The 20,520-nt window shown below is 42.6% G+C and overlaps 1 protein-coding gene across 7 annotated transcripts in view; it reads right to left on the bottom strand.

Annotated features, from left to right (window-relative positions):
• Positions 1 to 20,520, bottom strand: part of DMTN (dematin actin binding protein) — a 1,900,252-nt gene that overhangs the window by 1,091,863 nt on the left and 787,869 nt on the right. The window lies entirely within an intron of this gene.

Here is a 20,520-nt window from a genome sequence, read left to right as displayed (position 1 = left end):
ATCCAATCTACTGTACTGAATTTTTTTTCTGCATCTAATGAAAAGTACTACTACTTCAACTTTGTGTTTCTTTCTTTTATGAAGCCACGCTAATCTACATTCACTATTTGTGGGAGGAATGCCACTAATCTTTTCTCCACTAGAGTCATGCTTTAAAGAACCTTATAGGTCTGTATATACCCACCACCCTTAAGTCCCTTACCACTAAGACATCCCTTTTTCATAATCATGGAATCTTCTCTGCATTTTACCTTAAACAGCTTGATCCATATTTTTGTCACCGTAGATTCTCCTTTTTCTGCTACTTCAAATGGGAATACATCCAACTCTGTTTTTCATTACTGTGATCTATGAGAATGATCTCCATTTCATCTAACATTTAATTTAACTCATCTAGAGATTTGATTTCGCTCCTCTGCTCTTCGGTTTCATACTCCCCTCTCTAAAGGCTCCTCAAACATTCCCCAAGCACTCCGAAAATATCTCTGGACTTTTCTATTACTTCATGCTCCCTATGAAAATATCTCTGGACTTTTCTATTACTTCATGCTCCCTATGAGAATATCTCTGGACTTTTCTATTACTTCATGCTCCCTATGAGAATATCTCTGGACTTTTCTATTACTTCATGCTCCCTATGAGAATATCTCTGGACTTTTCTATTACTTCATGCTCCCTATGAGAATATCTCTGGACTTTTCTATTACTTCATGCTTCCTATCCTCTGATTCATTAACTGCTCTCTCTACCTTTTGCATTACTGCCATTGCTAGTGTTTTAATTGCTGCTGGTAAATTCATACTGTACCTCTGTCCAATACACATACTCTTGACCAATATCTACTCACCTTCCATTTTTTTTATCTTTTCCTCTTTAGCTCCTTTAACTGTGACTTTTCTTCTATATGCACTTTTGTTCCTATCATCTGCACAGCCCTCAGTCTCTGTCATAACAGAAAGTACAGTTGTGTACACTTACCATAAATATAGATGTTTGACTGTATTCACTGTTGCAGTCATCACACTTGGGTCACCTGCCCGCAGGCAGCCCCCAGTCGGCCCGAACACCAGAGACCCAGCACCTCCGTGTCAGACGCTGTCCCTCCAGGACCAACATCAGGTCATCAGGGGCATAAAAACAGGCAGCAGACGCCACCACATCAGTCCTTCCCACTCCAAATATCAGGAGCCCCCCAAATAGGGAGCTAAGTTATGGTAGGGGAAAACACCACCAGTAAAAAGTAAATACCAATACCCCTGAAAGGGGTGAGTAAAAGCCATAGAGAAGAGGGAGAGAGAGAGAGGAACCAGGGGGCTGGAGGGAGGGAAACCAGGACTGCAACAGTGAATACACTCAAACATCTACATTTATGGTAAGTGTACACAACTGTACTATGTTCTTCATGTTTCACTGTTGCAGTCATCACACTTGGGTAGACTCCCAAAAGCTGAAGAAGGGTGGAGGCAGTCAAGAAGAGTTAGGGCTGGCTAGAATGCCTTGCAGGACTGCTGTTGCAAAACCTGCCCTGGATTTGGAAAGGATGAGCAGGTGGTAATGCTTGGTGAAGGTGTGTACAGAACTCCAGGTAACAGCTTCCAGGATGTCTCTGATAGGGACTCCCCTGAGAAATGCTGTAGCGGTAGATGCTGCCCTAGTGGAATGTGTTCTAACTTCCTGAGGGGTTAGTTTCCCATGGTGCTTGTAGCAGAAATGGATGCAGTGTGCTATCCATTTGGAAACTGTTTGTTTTGAAATGGCCTTGCTCTCTCCCCCTGTTGCAAAGCTGACTAGTAACTGGTCAGACTTTCTGAAGGGCTTAGTCCTATCAAGGTAGAATCTGAGCTGTCTGTGCATGTCCAAGGAGTGCAGGATCCTTTCCCCTTTATTTTGAGGATTAGGGAAGAAGGCTGGCAAATTGATGGATTGGTTGAGAGCCACACTGGACACCACTTTAGGCATAAAGGAAAGGTTAGTCCCGAGGCAAACCCGGTTAGCATGGAAAATAATGAAGGGTTCCACAGCCATCAGTGCTTGTAGCTCAGACACTCTTCTAGCTGAAGTGATGGCCAGAAGCAAAGCTGTTTTCCAAGAGAGGAATTTTAACTCTGCTAACACTGCAGGTTCAAAGGGGGCAAGAGCGAGCTTTCCCAGTACAAAGTTAAGGTCCGAAGCAGGGGTGGGTGCTCTCCTTGGCAACCTTAAGTTGTTTGCTCCTCTCAGGAACTGTTTGATAAGAGGGTGTGAGAAAAGAAGTGTCTCAGTGTTGTTATGAACTGAAATGGCTGAGGCATGTATCTTAATGTAGGAGAAGTTTATGCCTTTGTGGAGTAGATCTGCTAAGTAATCCAGGATTAGAGGCAGGGAGGGCAGAGTTGTGTCCTCTCCGTTAGAATGAATCCAGGAGCAGTACCTTTTCCACTTATCAGCATAGGATTTTCTTGTACTGGGTCTTCTGGCTTCAAGAACGACGTCCAGCACCTGCTTGCTTAGGGTTGCTGGGGGAGAATTCAAGGAATAAGTCAGGCTGCAAGATTTAGGGTTTGCAGCTGCAGACGCAAAATCTGTCCCTCCTGCTGAGAGAGCAGGGTTGGGTTCTGGTGTAAGTGCCAGGGTGGCACTGGTGACAGGCTGTGCAGGAGTGGGTACCAGTGCTGGTGTGACCAGTCCAGGGCAATCAGAATTGTCCTTGGTCTGTCCTGTCTTATCTTGAGTAATACTCTTCGGAGAAGGGGCAGAGGGGGAAAGGCATAAACTGAGAGATTTACCCACTGAAAAGATCCTGCTGTGAGGATTCCTGGTACAGAATTTGCTGAGCTGGTGGTTACAAGGGGAGGCAAACAGATCCACCTCTCGGGTCCCCATTTCTGAATCAGAAGGTTGAAGGTGCTGGGCTCTAATTGACACTCGTGTGGGTCTAGGAGATTTCTGCTTAAGTCATCTGCCAGTGAGTTTTGTTTGCCTGGCAGGAATTGGGCTTGCAGATGGACTTGCATGTCCAAGGCCGTGTTCCACAGGGCCATGGCTAACCTGCAGAGTAGGTTCCCCCCTGCTTGTCGATGTACCACATAACTGTGGTGTTGTCTGTTTTTATTAGCAGGGGTCCTGGAGGGAGCAGGGATCTGAATGTTGTCAGAGGATGCTGCACAGCTGGCATCTCCTTTTGGTTGATGTGCAGATGAATTTGACTTGGGCTCCAGTGGCCCTGAATGCATTTGCCGTCCATGTGTGCTCCCCAGGCATAGTTTGATGCATCTGTGGTTAGGGTCTGGGCGGCGTGAGGTTGAGTAAAGGGCAGTCCCTTGTTGTAGTTGCATGCTGCTGCCCACCAAAGAAACTCTGTCCTTAGACAGGGTATGATAGGAATGCAGGTTCCAGGTCCTGAGAATGTTTTCTTACATCAACGTTATTACAAGCTGAGATAGTACAAGCTTGCAGTGTTATAAGATAGTACTGCATTTTATTTTTTCTGTCTTATTCTTTCATTGAATATTGTGTTAAAAATAGTACTGCATTTACCTGCGTATTTATTTGTTCACTGAAAATTGTGAGCTCGCTCTCTCTGTCTGCAGTTAGTTTTCCTCACCCACCCTCCTTATTCTTGTTGTGGTATTACTCTTGGTGGCTTTGGAATTGACCGCCCCTCCTGTAAGTTTGTGTTTGAACACTCCTGCTGGGCCCATCTCATTTGCTCACTCAGAGTACAGTGAGATCATATTTTGATTTCAGACACTCCTACCATTCCCATCTGTTCAGCCCTGTCCCAGCTCTATCCTAGTCTAGTCTCATTAGCTCATCCTACCTAATACAGAGAGAACATTTGAGTAGGCATACCCACTTAGGCCCTGAACTTGTCTGATTGAAGACTGCTGGAACAGGGCTCAGTTCTGAGTTTTTTACTGGTTAACTGGGTAATTTGTTTAAATCAGTTTGCTTGTTTTCTATTGTTATATATAAAAAATTGCACTTTATCTGCTTTTACTGTATTTGTGTTTCTTCCTACTTTATTATTTTTTATTTACTTTTGCCTCTTCTTAAAAGTGCTAAATTGTGTTTATTCTGCTGCATTTATTACTGCTTGGTAGTAGTCTTATTAAATTGTAACTGTTATTCTAAGTCTTTTGGTTAAAGCACTTGGGCTTCAGACCAGTTGTTTTACATTAAGAAGGTTTGTGGTCTGCACTGTTGTGGCAGGACAGGTAGCTTACATCCTTCCAAGTTGGGAATTGCTGATTGAAGGCTCAGTGTCTGTTATTCTAAAAGTTTATTAGTTCTGGTTTAAGCAGTTGGGCTCCAGGCTAGTTATTTTGCAATAAGAATGCTGTGGTCTACACTCTTGTGGGAGGAGAGGCTAGATTCTGCCCTTCTGAGATGGGAATTTTTGGTTAAAGGCTTTCTGTGCCTCCTTATTTTAACTGTTTTTCTGATATTGATGCGCCTTGTCTGCTGTAGCATAGACTAGATTCAGGCCTGCTGAATCTAGCTTTGTTTGTATAACTTGAGCACTAATCCAGGCCATCTTTTTTTGGAGAAGGTTCCCCTGCACCCTAGTGGCAGGAGTGTGCAGTTAGAACTTGTCAGATTGAAGACTGCTGGAACAGGGCTCAGTTTCGAGTTTTTTTACTGGTTAATTGGGTAATTTGTTTAAATCAGTTTGCTCGTTTTCTATTGTTATAAAAAATAAATAAATAAATGCATTTTATTTATCTGCTTTTACTGTAATTGTGTTTCTTCCCACTTTATTACCTTATTTTGCTCGTGTTTTTTCTTAAAAGTACTCATTTGTATTGTTCTGCTGCAGATATTACTGCTTGGTAATAACTTGATTAAATTGTTACTGTTATTCTAAGCCTTTTGGTTTAAGCACTTGGGCTTCAGACCAGCTGTTTTACATTAAGAAGGTTTGTGGACTGCACTGTTGTGGCAGGACAGGTAGCTTACATCCTTCTAAGTTGTGAATTGCTGATTGAAGGCTCAGTGTCTGTTATTCTAAAAGCGCATTAGTTCTGGTTTACGCACTTGGGCTTCAGGCTAGTTATTTTACATTAAGAAGGTTTGTGGTCTGCACTCTTGTGGGAGGGAAGGCTAGATTCTGCCCTTCTGAGCTGGGAATTTCTGGTTAATGGCTTATTGTGTCTGCTTATTTAATCTGTTTCTTTTTGAAATTTGTGTGCCTTGTTTGCTGTAGCCCAGAAGTTAGTAGTTTATTGGCCATTTTGGGCTAATTTCTCTCTCTTACATTTCCCTGCTATAAAAACCACATTTGTGCGGTTTTGCATGCCAGGCAATGCCGGTTAGCTAGGTTTAAACTATTCCTGGCTCCACAAAGTCTACTCTTAATTTTCCCCTTGGAACTAGACAAACTTTCAACTTAAGCATTCAAACCATTCATTTCACAGCCCAGCACTTGCTCAAAACTCATAGCAAGGACTAATTAACCCCAGCACTAGACCCCCTATACTGTCCAGAAGGACAAGGCTCTCTGTTTGCCCCTAGCAGCCAATCAGTAAAACAGCTCACTTTACCTATTCAGGCATGTCCAAAGGGCAGTTTCAGGTGTACTCTCCAGTCCAACTGGTGACTCTGGGCATTTTGAGGCAATGTTACAACTGCCTCATGTACACAGTCAACCCTCTCCTCCTACCACCAAACACTAATATATGCGAGAGATGCAATTATATAGCCAAACTGCAGGCAAAGCTCTCTCAACCCAAGACTGGAACTGACAGTCAAGAGGTGAAGGAAAATACTTGTAACACACCACCAGTCTCACATAGACCTACTAAACCAAACACCGGCAAATAACACACATAAATACACGAAAACATACTCTGAGACTCTAAATAAAAATCTGCAAAAGCAACAGAAGCCTCCAAAGCAGACACCGAAGCAACCTCCACATCCCATCACAAACCATGAAACACATACTTCACATAATCAGTGTGCCATGCAATCACAGCCCTTAAGGCAAAATAACATACCCAACACACTAGTAATAGGCGACTCTATAGTCAGGCACACTAATGCCCACTAACTAGGCTGGACAAGCAGAAGGTTACAGTTAGATGCCTGTCGGGCGCCAGGATCCGCCACATAACAGAAGCACTCAGGTCATTCCAGAAGAAGTACAAATATGACTCTGTCATTGTCCATGTTGGTGTGAATGACCTGAGATGTACCTCCCTGGACTACATGAAAGGAGACATGGAAGAGCTCTCTGATCATGTAGCCCAGGCCAGTATGACCCTGACCCTGAGTAGCATCCTGCCCTCACCAAGAATAATGCCACAGTATAAAGAAAAAAATATCAATTTCAACAATTGGCTAAGTTTCTGGTGTCATTCAAAGGGGATCCAGTATTTGTCCACCTGGGATGACAAGCTTGACAAGCCACGTTGCTTCGCAAGAGATGGCTTGCACCTGTCACCCTTAGGCTTTCGAATACTGGCCAAGGCTTTTGCCACCCCCATAGTGCCTTTTTTAGGCAAGGCTCAAAAAACAAACCCACCACCATAAATAGCACAAGTAACCAAAACTGAGGGTAATGTTACTCAACGCCAGAAGTCTAAGACTCAAAATGCATGCACTCGAGGCACTCCTCAGTATAGAGAACATCGATATCTGTGCAGTAATAGAAACCTGGTTTAAGGCTCCAGAGAGCACCCCAGCACTACCAGGCTGTAACTCATACCATACTTTTCGGCCACAGAACCCGGACCGAAACACAAAAGGCAGAGGTGTATCCATATTCATCAAGGATACCCACACCTCCAGGTTAGTGGCACAGCACAATACCTCAGAGATCATCCATGTGCAACTAACAATGGGCAAAACTGCAATTCAAATTCTAGCTTGCTACAGATCACTCGCCATGTCTCAGGACCCCCATTCCGTGTTTCTGGAGACACTGGAAAATATGAAGGTCCTACCAAATGCCCTAATATTGGGTGATTTCAATTACCCAAACATTAACTGGGAGAACTACTCAAGTGCTAACTCTCTTGCCCAACGCTTCCTAGAATTTATAAACTCAAACGCCCTGGATCAACTAGTCAACACCGCCACCAGAGGTGACAACATATTGGACCTGGTCATCACCAACATGGGCGACCGGTGTTCCACACTAGAGGTCAACCCCTCGCTGGTTAGATCAGACCATAGACTAATCACTCTGGATATCCACATTCCACTCCCACCCCCAATCAAGGAAACCACCATGAAAAACATTTCAAAAGCAAACTTCACGTTACTTAAGACAGAGGTGGAAAGATTCACAGACCTCATGCTAAAGGACAACGCTGTCCAAGCTGCTGAATCCCTTGCAAAGGCACTCTATGAGCACCTGCAAGAATGCATGGATCGTGCTATCCCAAGCAAAACCAAGACTCACTCCTCCAAGAAAAGGAAACCAGTCTGGTGGACCCCTGCCATAAACAAGCTGTACAATAGGAGGAGGAAACTAGTACAGAAAAGAGTAAAATCCCAAGAACGAAAGACATCCTTGACCAGTATCAGCAAGAAACTACGATCCCTCATAAAATCATCCAAGGCTAGCTTCGAAAGAAAAATTGCCAAGGACTCCAAAGATAACCACAAAGCATTCTTTAGCTATGTCAAGAACCTAAGTGGAAACTCTCAGATCTGCTCTGAGTTATTGCAGAATGGCACAAAATACACTGAACCGACTGATATTGCTAACATTCTGGCAGACAGGTTTAGTGCAAACTTCACCCCCCCCCTCACCCCCTAAACGGCCCATAACCATACCAGAAGAATGTAGAACCCCAGCAATCATTGACACACAGGTTAAAACAGCCCTATCCAAAGCCAAAAATACAGCTTCATGGGACCGGATGGTGTCCTAGGCTGTGTCTTACACAAGCTCCAAAATGAACTAACCCCTCACCTAAACACACTGTTCAAACTCAGCCTCTCTACAGGCTACATACCCATAGAGTGGCACACAGCAACAGTTACCCCACTCCACAAAGGTGGAGCCAAAACAGACCCCAGGAACTAGCGCCCTATAAGCCTGACTAGCCTGGTCTGCAAGGCTATGGAGCACATCATCATGGAACTTATTAACAGAGACATTGGGAACCTCCAAACATTGGACCCTACCCAGTTTGGCTTTGTTAAGGGCAGAGCATGCCTCCTAAACCTGGCGGACTTCTTTGAGACAGTTACCAAGGCTTTAGATGAGGGAAAGGATGTCCACACAGCCTACCTAGACCTCGCAAAGGCTTTCAACACCATTTCTCATTCTGGTATTATAGACAAGCTCACCAGCTTGAACATAAACCCCTACATCACGAGATGGGTTGCCAATTGGCTCACAGATAGAACCCACACAGTGAGAGTTGCAGGCTCTAGGTCTGACTCTAAACCGGTTACAAGTGGCATCCCCTAGGGCTCAGTCCTGGGACCCCTCCTGTTTGGTAAATACTTCTCAGAGGTACAGGCAAGCACAGGAGGACTATGGCTGACCAAGTTTGCAGACGACTGCAAACTGGGGGCCATAACTGACTCTCTGGCTGATACAGACATCCTCCAGAAGGGTCTCACTGAGATGGAGACCTGGTGTCAAAATCATGGCCTCAAGCTAAATGCCAAAAAGTGCATAGTCATCCCCTTTGGAAAAAACAAAGTACCTGTGAACTACCACATATGTGGTAGTCCCCTAAATACAGAAAATGTAATAAGGGATCTGGGGACCCAAGTAGATAGTAATCTCTCCTTTGATAATCATATTGCCAAGGTGGTTAGAAAATCCTTCTATGTGGCCCACCTAATCACAAAAGGGTTTGCATCTAGAACAAAAGAAGTTATTGTGCCCCTCTACTCATCACTCATCAGACCCATCATAGAGTACAATGCCCCATTTGGGATGTACCTTACAAGACACCTGCAACAGCTGGAAAGACCACAGAAGTACCTCACCAAGAGGAACAGATGCCCTATGCAGCCCGACTGAAGAAACTCCAGCTGTACTCGGTTGCATACCGCTTACTCAGAGGTGATCTCTGCCTGACATACAAGGCCATGTCCAACCCAGAATTGAATGACATGCTCCACCTAAAAAAAAAAAAATCCCCAAGAGCCACATGCTCAAGGGATCTAAACCTCACCACAATGATGTATAGGACGTGCTGGAGGGATAGATTCCTGTCCCAGAGACTCTCCATGCTTTGAAACAGGATTCCAATCTACATTAGGTAGAGCCCCTCACTAATGCTCTTCAACAGAAACCTTGACGAGTGGATGGGAAACAGAAAATTTACCCCGGGTATCACTGCAGTGGCTCTGCTAGACAGAGACACAGGGAACTAATCTAAGGGGGCAGCGAACACCAACACATTCTGGCAAGGCTTATAGATGCCCTCGGGCAGATAGCCTAGTACTTACCTATGAACCTATTTTCAAGTTGAACAAACAATTCTTTGAAGGACTCACCATCAGCATCCTTTTCCATCATAACAGGAGTACTGTCAGATAATTTTAATCTCACAAGCGGGATATTGTCAAAAGTAGCAAGTCTCTTCACTGTCTCTAAAAGACTTGAAGTCTTAGGATGATAATCCAATTCCAGTTTATCAAGAGTATAGTTCACCATGTGCACTCCTTGTAAGAAAAAACGAAAGAACCACCACAAAACAAAGGAGAACCAAAGGTTCAGTGTGGTATGCCAAGAACCAAGAAAACAAATTGAAAACCACACAAATCACCAGGCTGCAAAGCATAAAATAAACCAAGGATGATTTTAAAATACAGTAGTGATAGTGGAAGTACATGTAAAATTATTCGTGATAATTGTAAGAGCCTATTGGCAGATGATACAATTAGAAAAGTTGTGGGAGATAATCTGAATTTCACTTCTAGAAAGAATAGGAACTTGAAAAGTTTACTGTGCAATAACTATATTACAAGCAGCAAACAGACTGTTTGGTCTAACAGGGTTGGGACTTTTCCCTGCAGAAGTTGTAAGGTATGTGCACTGATATCTACACTAATGAATTTCTGCATCCATCTTCTTTGAAACGTTATTCTCCCAATTTATATGCTAACTGCCAGACTCGTAACATGATCTACTTAGCTAAGTGCAACTTTTGCAAATCATTTTATGTGGGGAAAACCAATTGTCGCTTAAGAGGATTTTACAACATTCTAGTGCCATAAGACTGCACTGTAAAAATAGTGCCTTATATCAGCATATAGATATGAACAATGGACATTTTTTTTCTTTTTTAGTTTTACAAATTGTCAAAGATAACCCACGGGGTGGGGATATAGTTAATTTTACTGAATTAAGTGAAATTTATTGGATTACAGAACTTCAGTCTAATAGAAGCCCAGGTCTGAATGGAATGATCCCGCTTAAGCCGATTTTGAGGGGGCGTAGGCTCGAAAGATGATTTTGATTGGTTCTTCTCTATTTAAATTTCTGTCAGTTCATAGTTGTAGATCAATGTGCGTGCATTTATCTTTAAGAAGCTATCCAAGGGCTTGCCCAAGTGTATAATTACTGAGCATGTGTGAGCCTGACTGCCATTTTGTAGTAAGCTGTTGAAATGTAAGCATGTATGAATGTATGCAAGGTCTATCTGTTAACCAATTTGTTTATATTTTATGATGCTGCTATCCATCCAGATGTGTTTCTATGTAATAAAGCATCTAAACAAAATATCCCACCTACTTGTCATCTATGTTAGAGGGGGACAAGCGACATGTTGTCAGAAGTGGCATGTCTGAAAAGGGCATAGTGTCAGATGCGGCAAGTCTAAAGGGACATGATGTTAAATGAAGCATGACCAAAATGACTTATTGACAGAAAGAGTTCCAGTTTCTAACACTTACGCCCGAGAGGTACCCAGTTGGCATTGGAGGACTATAAAGGAGTGAATCATCCCTACTGCACGTATAATTCGCAAAACAGGTTAGAAATGAATTTCAGATGTTAAAATTTGCTCAAATCTATTTCTTATTTGCAAAATACGAAATGAGGCATACAGAATGTTCTAAATGATATTCGAATAAACCGATATGTCGGATATTGATAAAAAATATTCAGATTACTACAGAAAATGTTTATGAAATAAAGTCCGAATTGCATAAAATGAATAAAATAAGAGGAAACTACCTTATTTTTACTAAGCATGCATTTTTCATACTTATTAAAGATATCCGAGTTATCAGAAGTGTATAAAGTGTTTGCATGTTTGTGCAGTATTACAGTAGAGTTATTTTGCAAAATACAGCCATTACAGAGCATATATTACAAGCTCACGAAACAGTTTGTCCATGCATAATTACAAAGGCCATATTTTCAGTGTGTTCTGCATACTTTGTTGGCATAGCAGATGGATTTCGGAAACCCAGTGCACTTGTATTTGACAATACTGCAGAGAACTGAAGAATGTTTGTGCAAGAGTACAATATTTTCATATAGGCTGCATTCTCTGATAAAGTTGACAGCAGTACATTTTTTTCTCCCTTTGCTGATCTTTTCGAGGGAAAACTAGGGAAGCTTCCAGTTGTGTACTCCATGAAGTTAGACCCAGATGTCAGTTCAGTTATCAGAACAACACGAAAGGTTCCCAAAGCCATACAGGACAGAGTCAAACAAGAATTACATAAAATGGTGAGACAAGATTTAATTTGTCCAGTTGCAGAACCAACTGAATGGGCATCTTCCATGGTGGTACCACATAAGAAAAGCAGATTTTCATCAGAATATGTATTGTTCCACGAGATTTGAACAAAGCACTAAAATGACCTCATCATCCAATGCACACAGTCGAAGAAGTTGCAGACTTGATACCAAATGCCACTGTTTTTTTCTGTCTTGGACGCAGAGAGTTCATTTTGGCAATTTCTCCGATTGGCAGGTACAGATTTTTGAGAATGTCATTTGGGATAAATTCTGTGAGTGAAGTCTTTCAACATGCAATGGAGTAACTTTTTTTCAGGGTATCTTTGTGCTATTATAGTAGACGACATACTAGTAGGAGGTAATGGTGCAGCTGGGCATGAGAGAAATCTCAGAAATGTTCTGGAAAGAGCATGTCAAGTGAATCTTAATCTCAGTCCACAGAAAAACATATTCGGGTTACAAGAGGTTAATTATGTTGGTCATTTATTTACTAGCTCAGGCCTATGACCAAAACCTTCTAAGCAAACAGCTATTCTCAAGATGCCAGTTCCAGACAATGTTCAAGCCCTGCAACATTTTCTTGGCATGATTAACTATCTAGGCAAGTTCATTCCAGACTTGAGCAGACTTTCAGCACTGCTTAGTGAGCTGACATGCAAATATATATCCTGGTCTTGGTAAGAGCAACACCAAAGAGCATTTGATGTCCTGAAACAGAGAATTGCTAGTCTACCAACTCTCAAAATCTATGATGTTCACAACTCAGTTACATGATGCTTCGAAATTTGGTCTTGGTGCAGTCATTCTACAAGAGGGTTAGCCTGTTGCCTATGCATTGAGAACTTTTGCCCAAACTGAAATGCAGTATCCTCAGATAGAGAAAGAGCTTCTGGCAATTGTGTTTGCATGTTCAAAGTTCCATGATTATGTTTATGGTAGACCTATCCAGATCGAAACAGACCACCAACCTCTAGTCACTATCTTGGGAAAGCCTATGCATTCAGCTCCAGCCAGATTGCAGCAACGTGGAGGAGTGTCAATATTCACCAAGGATATTCACACCACCAGGCTAGTTTCCCAACACAATGCATCTGAAATTCTCCAGGTGCAACTAACACTAGGTAAGACTGCAATCCAAATTGTAGCTTGCTACAGATCCCCCACCATACCCCAAGATTCTCACTACACCTTTCTAAACATACTGGAAAATATTAAGATAGAACCAAACAGCCTAATACTGGGTGATTTTAACTACCCTGCCATTAACTGGGAAAACTTCTCATGTACCAACACCTTTGGTCAACGGTTCTTGGAATTCATAAATTCCAACGCCCTGGATCAACTAATCCATAGTCCCACCAGGAGCTCCAATATCCTAGACCTGGTCATTACCAACATGGGAAATTGATGCTCCACACCTATGGTCACCTCCTCGTTAGTCAGGTCTGACCATAAGCTAATCACTCTTAACATCCACATCCCATCCCCACCACCCAGTAAGGAAACCTCCATAAAAAACTTCTCCAAAGCCAACTTCATGCTACTCAAGTCAGAAGTGACAAACTTCATGACACCCATGCAGACGGGAACTAAAAGTTCAACTGCTGAATCCTACACTAAGGCACTGTACGAGCACATCCCCTCATGCATGAATCATGCCATCCCAAATAGAACCAAGATGCTCTCATCCAAAAAAGGAAGCCAATCTGGTGGTCCCCTGCCATAAACAAACTTTACAACAAAAGGAAGAAACTGTGGCAGAAAAGAGGAAAATCCCAGGATGCAAAAAACTCCCTTACCAGCCTCAGTAAGAAACTGAGATCCCTCATAAAATCCTCCAAAGCTAGTTACGAAAATAAAATTGCCAAAGATTCCAAAGACAACCACAAGGCATTCTATAACTATGTCAAGAATCTAAATGGCAATGCTCAGATCTGCTCTGAACTAAAACAGAATGGCATTAAATATACTGACCCCAAGGATATTGCCAATATCCTGGCAGATCGATTCAGTGCCAACTTCACCCCCCTCTCACCCCCTAAATGGCCCATCTCAATACCGGAAGATTGCCAAATTCCGGTAATAACGGCCACACAGGTAAAACGTGCACTCTCCAAAGCTAAGAATACATCATCCATGGGACCAGATGACATCCCGGGCTGTGTACTACATGAACTACAATATGAACTGGCACCTCACCTAAGTGTCATGTTTAATCATAGCCTCACTTCAGGTTTCGTGCCCACTGAGTGGCGCACAGCTACAGTTATCCCACTCCACAAAGGGGGATCCATCTTGGATCCCAGAAACTACCGTCCCATCAGTCTGACGAGCCTTATCTGCAAGGCCATGGAGCGTATTATCATGGAATTTATAAACAAAGACATTGGCAACCTTCAAACACTGGATCCCACCCAGTTTGGGTTCACGAAGGGCCAATCCTGTCTCCTGAACCTGAATGACTTCTTCGAATCAGTCTTCAGAGCCATGGACAAGGGTAAGGTGGTCCACACAGCCTTATCTAGACCTTGCCAAGGCCTTTGGCACCATCCCCCACTCTGGAATCATAGATAAACTTACTAAGCTGGGAGTTAATCCCTACGTCACCCAATGGGTTGCTAACTGGCTTACTAATAGAACCTACACTTTAAAAGTAGCCGACTTCCAAATCCAACTCCAGACAAGTGGAGTACCTCAGGGTTCAGTCCTGGGACCGCTCTTGTTTGGCATCTACTTCTCTGAAGTACAGGCCAGCACTAAGGGACTCTGGCTAACAAAGTTCACAGATGACTGCAAACTGGGAGCCATTATTCAATCCCCAAATTATGTGGATACTCTACAAAAGGGCCTTACAGAAACAGATGCTTGGTGACAGAGCCATGGGCTCAATGTCAAGAAATGTATAGTTATCCCCTTTGGAAAAAAACATGTACCCATGAATTACCATATAGGTGGCAGTACACTAAACACTGAAAGTGTGATAAGAGACTTAGGGACACAGGTGGACAGTGGTCTCACCTTCGATAACCACATCGCCACAACAGTCAGGAAATCCTTCTATGTGGCACACCTCATCACTAAGGGCTTTTCATCCAGAAAAAAGGAGGTCATTGTCCCACTGTACTCATCCCTCATTAGACCCATTATAGAATACAACGCCCCATTTGGTATGTACCTGTCAAGGCATCTGCAACAACTGGAAAATAATCAAAGGCCTAAAGCAGATGCCCTACGCTAAATGCCTTAAAAAACTCCAGCTATACTCTGTCACATATCGTCTACTCAGAGGCAATCTCTGCTTAACATACAAGGCCATGTCAAACCCAGAGCTGATGGACATGCTACACTTAAAGAAATCCCAATCCCTCAGAGCCACACGCTCCAGGGATCTAAACCTTGTCATCACAACAAACAAAACATGCTGGAGGGATAGGTTCCTGACCCAGAGGCTCCCCAAACTCTGGAACAGATTGCCCATACATGTCAAGCAGAGTGCCTCTTTGGCCCACTTCAAAAGGAACCTTGACGATTGGATGGGAGAAAGGAAATTCACCCCGGGGATCACGTCAGTCGCCCTGCTAGACAGGGTCCAAGGAAGTAAATAGTGTGGGAAGAAATAGCTAGGGAATTGTTATGGCTAGGCCTGTATAGGCCCTAGGGCTGATAGCCTAGTACCAACCTATGAACCTATGATGTTGAGATTGCAAAAGTATAATTTCACTCCTGTCTACAAGAAAGGCAAAATTCTTTATCTTGCTGATACATTATCCAGATTGCCCAGAAACATGAATGAACAGCATGAGAATGAGAACCTTGATTTTGAAGTCATGGAAGTGATGCATTTTTTTTCCACACATCTTGATGAGCTGAGAGATCACACAGCTACAGATCCTGCTTTACAAAGGCTCAACCACTTTAACAATCAAGGATGGCCGTCAAAGCAATCCAGTTTACCTCAAGAAGTGTAACCTTATTTTCCATACACAGATGAGATTTTGTCTGGCAAAGGTATCATTATGAAAGGTTCCAAAGTCTTTGCAACAAGAGTACATTACTATCTTGCCTTGTGGTCACCCAGGAACTGACTATACCAAAAGAAGGGTGAGAGGACTAGTATTTTGGTCTTCGATGTCACAAGACATTGAGAGAGTACTTTTATCTTGTTCTGTCTGTGACAGTACTAAGCCACATCAACAGAAGGAACCACTTCAGCTAAAACAGATTCCTGAACTACCTTGGTTGACAGTAGCCACTGACATTTTTGAGTGGAATAGTCAACATTATTTGTGTTAGTAGACTCTTACTCTAATTGTTTTAAGACTGACTTACTTCCTAAACTAGCATCCAATACTGTCATTACTAAGATGGAGCACCATTTTGCAGTCCATGGTAGTCCACACACAACTATTTCTGACAATGGAGTACAATTTAAAAGCCAACAGTTCAAAAGATTTGCCAAAGAATGGGACTTTACTCATGTCACGAGTAGCCCTGCGTATCCACTGTCAAATGGTCTGGCAGAATGTGCAGTTCAAAGTGCAAAACAATTGCTAGAGACAAATGAGACAATAGTGATGTTTTTGGGAATATCAAAAATATTCCTCTTGATAAACACCTTGGTTCACCTACCTAGAGACTTTTGTCGAGACAAACTAGAATCACATTACCAATTAGTAGTCAATTGTTGGTTCCATGTGTCAAGAACAACAGGTCAGTGAAACCAGTCTGTTGATGAAACGTTTAACCCAGAAGTCCTACTACAATAAGACCAGCAAACCGCTCAATCCATTATGAGAAGGAAGTGGTAAGGATGCAAACGTCCAAGGGTTATGATTGGACTGGAGTTTTGAAGAATATTTGCCCAGAACCGAGATCGTACATTGTAGAATCACAAGAAGCAGAGTTTAGGCGGAATCAGAAACATTTGAGACTGGTGTCCGAGCCTAAGCCACAGCACATAGCCTGTGAGAAAGACAATCTCAGAGTGAGTTGTCCAATATTCCAATTCCGGAGGAAGTTCCAGAGAATATTTCAGTTTCTATGATGAATCCAGAAGGTCCTGACACAAGCTGTTCACTGAAGACTGTCCCTGTTGCAAAATTCAGTTCAGATTGTTATGTTACCATATCCAGTCATGTCTTCAGACCACATAATAGATACACGGCAACCTGGACATGAATATTGTGTTTGTTTCTAATGTCTATAATAATGCATGTCTAACTCCAATGTTGTTTTTACTAAGGGCAATCTTTTTAAGAGGGAGGATGTAGATCAATGTGTGTGTACGTATCTTTAAGAAGCTATCCAAGGGCTTGCACAAGTGTATAAATACTGAGCATGTGTGAGTCTGACTGCCATTTTGTAGTAAGCTGTTGAGATGTAAGCATGTATGCATGTAAGGCCTGTCTGTTAACCAGTTTGTTTATATTTTATGCTGCTGCTAGCCAACCTGATGTGTCTCTATGTAATAAAGCATCTAAATGAAATACCCTGCCTGTTAACATCTATGTTAGAGAGGGATGAGCGACAATAGTGATTTGTGATCGGAAGATGGGACATAGTCCTGAAAGAGCTAATCCATTTTAGACAGTGATTTTAACCGCTGTTATTAAAATACATTATTTTATGCTTTGCAGCCTGGCGGTTTGTGTGGTTTTTAATTTGTTTTTTGTTTTTGTGGTGTACCACACTGAATTTTTGGTTCTCCGTTGTTCGTTGTCGTGGTGTGTTTTGATTATTGGAAGCTAAGTGAGAATAATCCTGTGGTTGGTGGTTGGTGGTTGGTGGTCTGGTTAGTTATTCAAATTCATATGGCTCTTACTCTTGTGGTTTGTTAAACATCAATATATGAGAAAGAAGTATCGTTAGATTTAAGGATAACTGATAACACGTCGTGATATGTTAGTGGTTGCAGTATGAAACAAGTTTTGGGAGATTCAGAATATTTGCATGCAAATGCTTGTACAAATGTTTTTATACTCCACAAAGATTGAAAAGGATATTCCTGATTGTAGATCCAGTATGTCATGATGTGATCGAGCTGCTCTGATGACTTGATAGCATGCTTTACTTTTCGCTTTTGTTATATCAAATGGGTTTAACGCAGTATTAACCCACATAACACGGCACAACTAACAGATTCTTCTTAATGGTAAAAAAATAAATACATTGCACAGAGAAGGAACGTGTAATTTCAAGCTTGATAATGATTGCTGCTAAAAAGGTTGTTATAAAGAAACGGAAAACTGACCAGGTCCCAACTACTGAGGGCATGATACACATTACTGATAAGTCAGATACAGAAGGAAGTGATTTAGGTAAGAAAAATTGTGGAATAAATACGTGGCATTCTGCTCACTGTGGTATAAAGATACTATATGATCTAGAAAATTGTTTACAGGGTTCTAAAAGCATTAATTGATGTGGCTAATATGCAAAAACTGTCTATGTAAATAAGATAAAAGGGACTTGGGAGGAAGAATTAATTACTAATGAGTGTCATACATTGTTTAACAGTTTCTGTAGTCCTGGTCCTCTAATAATGTTTTCATCGGATCATAGGTGTGTACTAAGTTAATGGCCCTGGAGCCTTTACAAGCCTATCCCATAGGACTACCCTGGCATTGTGCCACCCAACCTTAGTTACCAGTGTCTCTGTCTAGTAGAGCCGCTGGAGTGATCCCTGGGGTGAATTTTCTATTTCCCATCCACTCATCAAGATTTCTCTCGATGAGGGCTAGGGAGGTGCTCTGTTTGACGTATGGGAACCCTATTCCATAGCATGGGCAGTCTCTGGGTTATGAACCTGTCCCTTCAGCATGTTTTGTCGATTGTGGTAATGAGGTTGAGGTCTCCGGAGAATGTAGTGCAGAGGGATTGGGATCTCTTTAGATGTAACATTTCTAACAGAGCTGGGTCAGACATGGCTTTGTATGTCAAGCAGAGATCACCTCTAAGTAGGCGATATGAGACAGGGAATAGTTAGAGTTTTTTATGTCTGTCCATATAGGACAAATGTTTAAGGCCTAGGATCCTCTTTGTGAGTACTTTTGCAGCCTCTTCACTTGTTGCAGGTGTTTAGTGAGATACATGCCAAATGGGGCATTGTACTCAATGATTGGCCTAATGAGGAAAGAGTAGAGGGAGACAATGACCTCTTTCTTCCTGGATACAAAACCCTTAGTAATAAGATGTGCCACATAGAAGGACTTTCTGGCCACAGTGGCAATGTGGTGGTCAGAAGAGACGTTGCTGTCAACCTGTGTTCCCAGATCTCTTATAACACATTCTGTGTTCACCAGACTACCATTGATGTGGTAATTCATAGGAACTGGATTTTCCCAAAGGGGATGATGACACATTTTTTGGCACTGAGCTTAAGGCCATGGTTCTGACACCAGTTGTTTGTCTCAGTGAGGCCTTTCTGTAGGATGTCAACGTCACTTGGGGAGTTAATAATAGCTTCCAACTTGCAATTGCCTGCAAACTTTGTCAGCCAGAGTCCCTTCATGTTGGCCTGGATTTCAGAGAAGTAGATACCAAACAGGAGAGGACCAAGGACCGAACCCTGTGGGACTCCACTCGTGACTAGTCGGCAGTCTGACTTGGAGTCAGCTACTTTTACATTGTGGGTTCTACCCATGAGCCAGTTTGCAACCTACCTAGTGATATAGGGGTTGATGCCTAGCTTAGTGAGTTTTTCTACGATTCCTGAGTGGGGAATAATATCAAAGGCCTTGGCCAGATCAAGGTGGGCTGTATGTACCACCTTGCCTTCATCCACAGCTCTGGTGACTGACTCAAAGAAGTTGACCAAGTTGAGCAGGCATGATCTACACTTCACAAAACCAAACTGTGTGGGATCCAGAGTTTGGAGATTCCCTATATCCTTGTTTATTAGGTCCATGATGATAGCTTTGCATAACAGACTCATCAGGCTAATGGGGTGATAGTTCCCAGTGTCTATAGTCGCTCCTCCTATGTTTAGATGGATGACTGTAGCAGTCCTCCATTCGGCAGGGACAAAGCCTGAGGTGAGGCTGTGATTGAACAGGACACACAGGTATGGTTCCAGTTTACTCTGTAGTTCATGTAGAACACAGCCAGGGATATTGTCAAGTCCCATAGAAGCTGTATTCTTGGCCTTGGACAGTGCTGTTTTAACCTGTACAGCAGTAATACTGGGTGCCTGGCAATCTACTGGTATTGTGACTGGTCCTTTGATGGGGGAGGGGTAAAGTTGGCACTGAATCTGTCGGCCAGTATATTGGCAATATCTGTTGGCTCGGTATAGAAGATACCATTGTGCAGTAGCTCAGAGCAAATCTGGGTATTGCCGTGGAGATTCTTTACATAACTATAGAAGGCCTTGTGGTTGTCTTTACCATTTGCTGCAATTCTGTTTTTATAGCTAGCTTTAAAGGATTTGATGAGGGATCTCAACTTTTTGTTGAGGCTGATAAGGGAGTTTTTCCAGTCTTGGGACTTCACCTTATTCTGCAACAGTTTCCTCCTTTTATTGTAGAGTTTGTTTATGGTAGGGGACCACCAAATTGTCTTCCTTTTTTTGGAGGAAAGCATCTTGGTTCTATTGGGTAGGGCGAGATCCATGCATTTGTGTACGTGTTTGTACAGTGCAGTGGTGTATGATTCAGCGGTCATGCAACTATTCTCCATTTTCATGGGTGCTGTAAAGTTAGCCACCTCTGTTCTTAGGACCCCAAAGTTAGCTTTGGAGAAGTTTTTCATGGTGGTTACCTTTGTGGGGGTGATGTGGATTTCCAAGGTGATTAGTTTGCGGTCGGATCTAACCAGGGAGGAGTTGACTATTGGTGTAGAGCAATGGCCACCCATGTTAGTAATGACCAGGTCAA

This window comes from Protopterus annectens, chromosome 9.part0 (assembly GCF_019279795.1).
Source record: "Protopterus annectens isolate FY-2018-M chromosome 9.part0, PAN1.0, whole genome shotgun sequence".
Taxonomy (NCBI): domain Eukaryota; kingdom Metazoa; phylum Chordata; order Ceratodontiformes; family Protopteridae; genus Protopterus; species Protopterus annectens.
The sequence above is the reverse complement of the archived record's forward strand: the minus strand, read 5'-3'. Positions and strand labels throughout refer to the sequence as shown.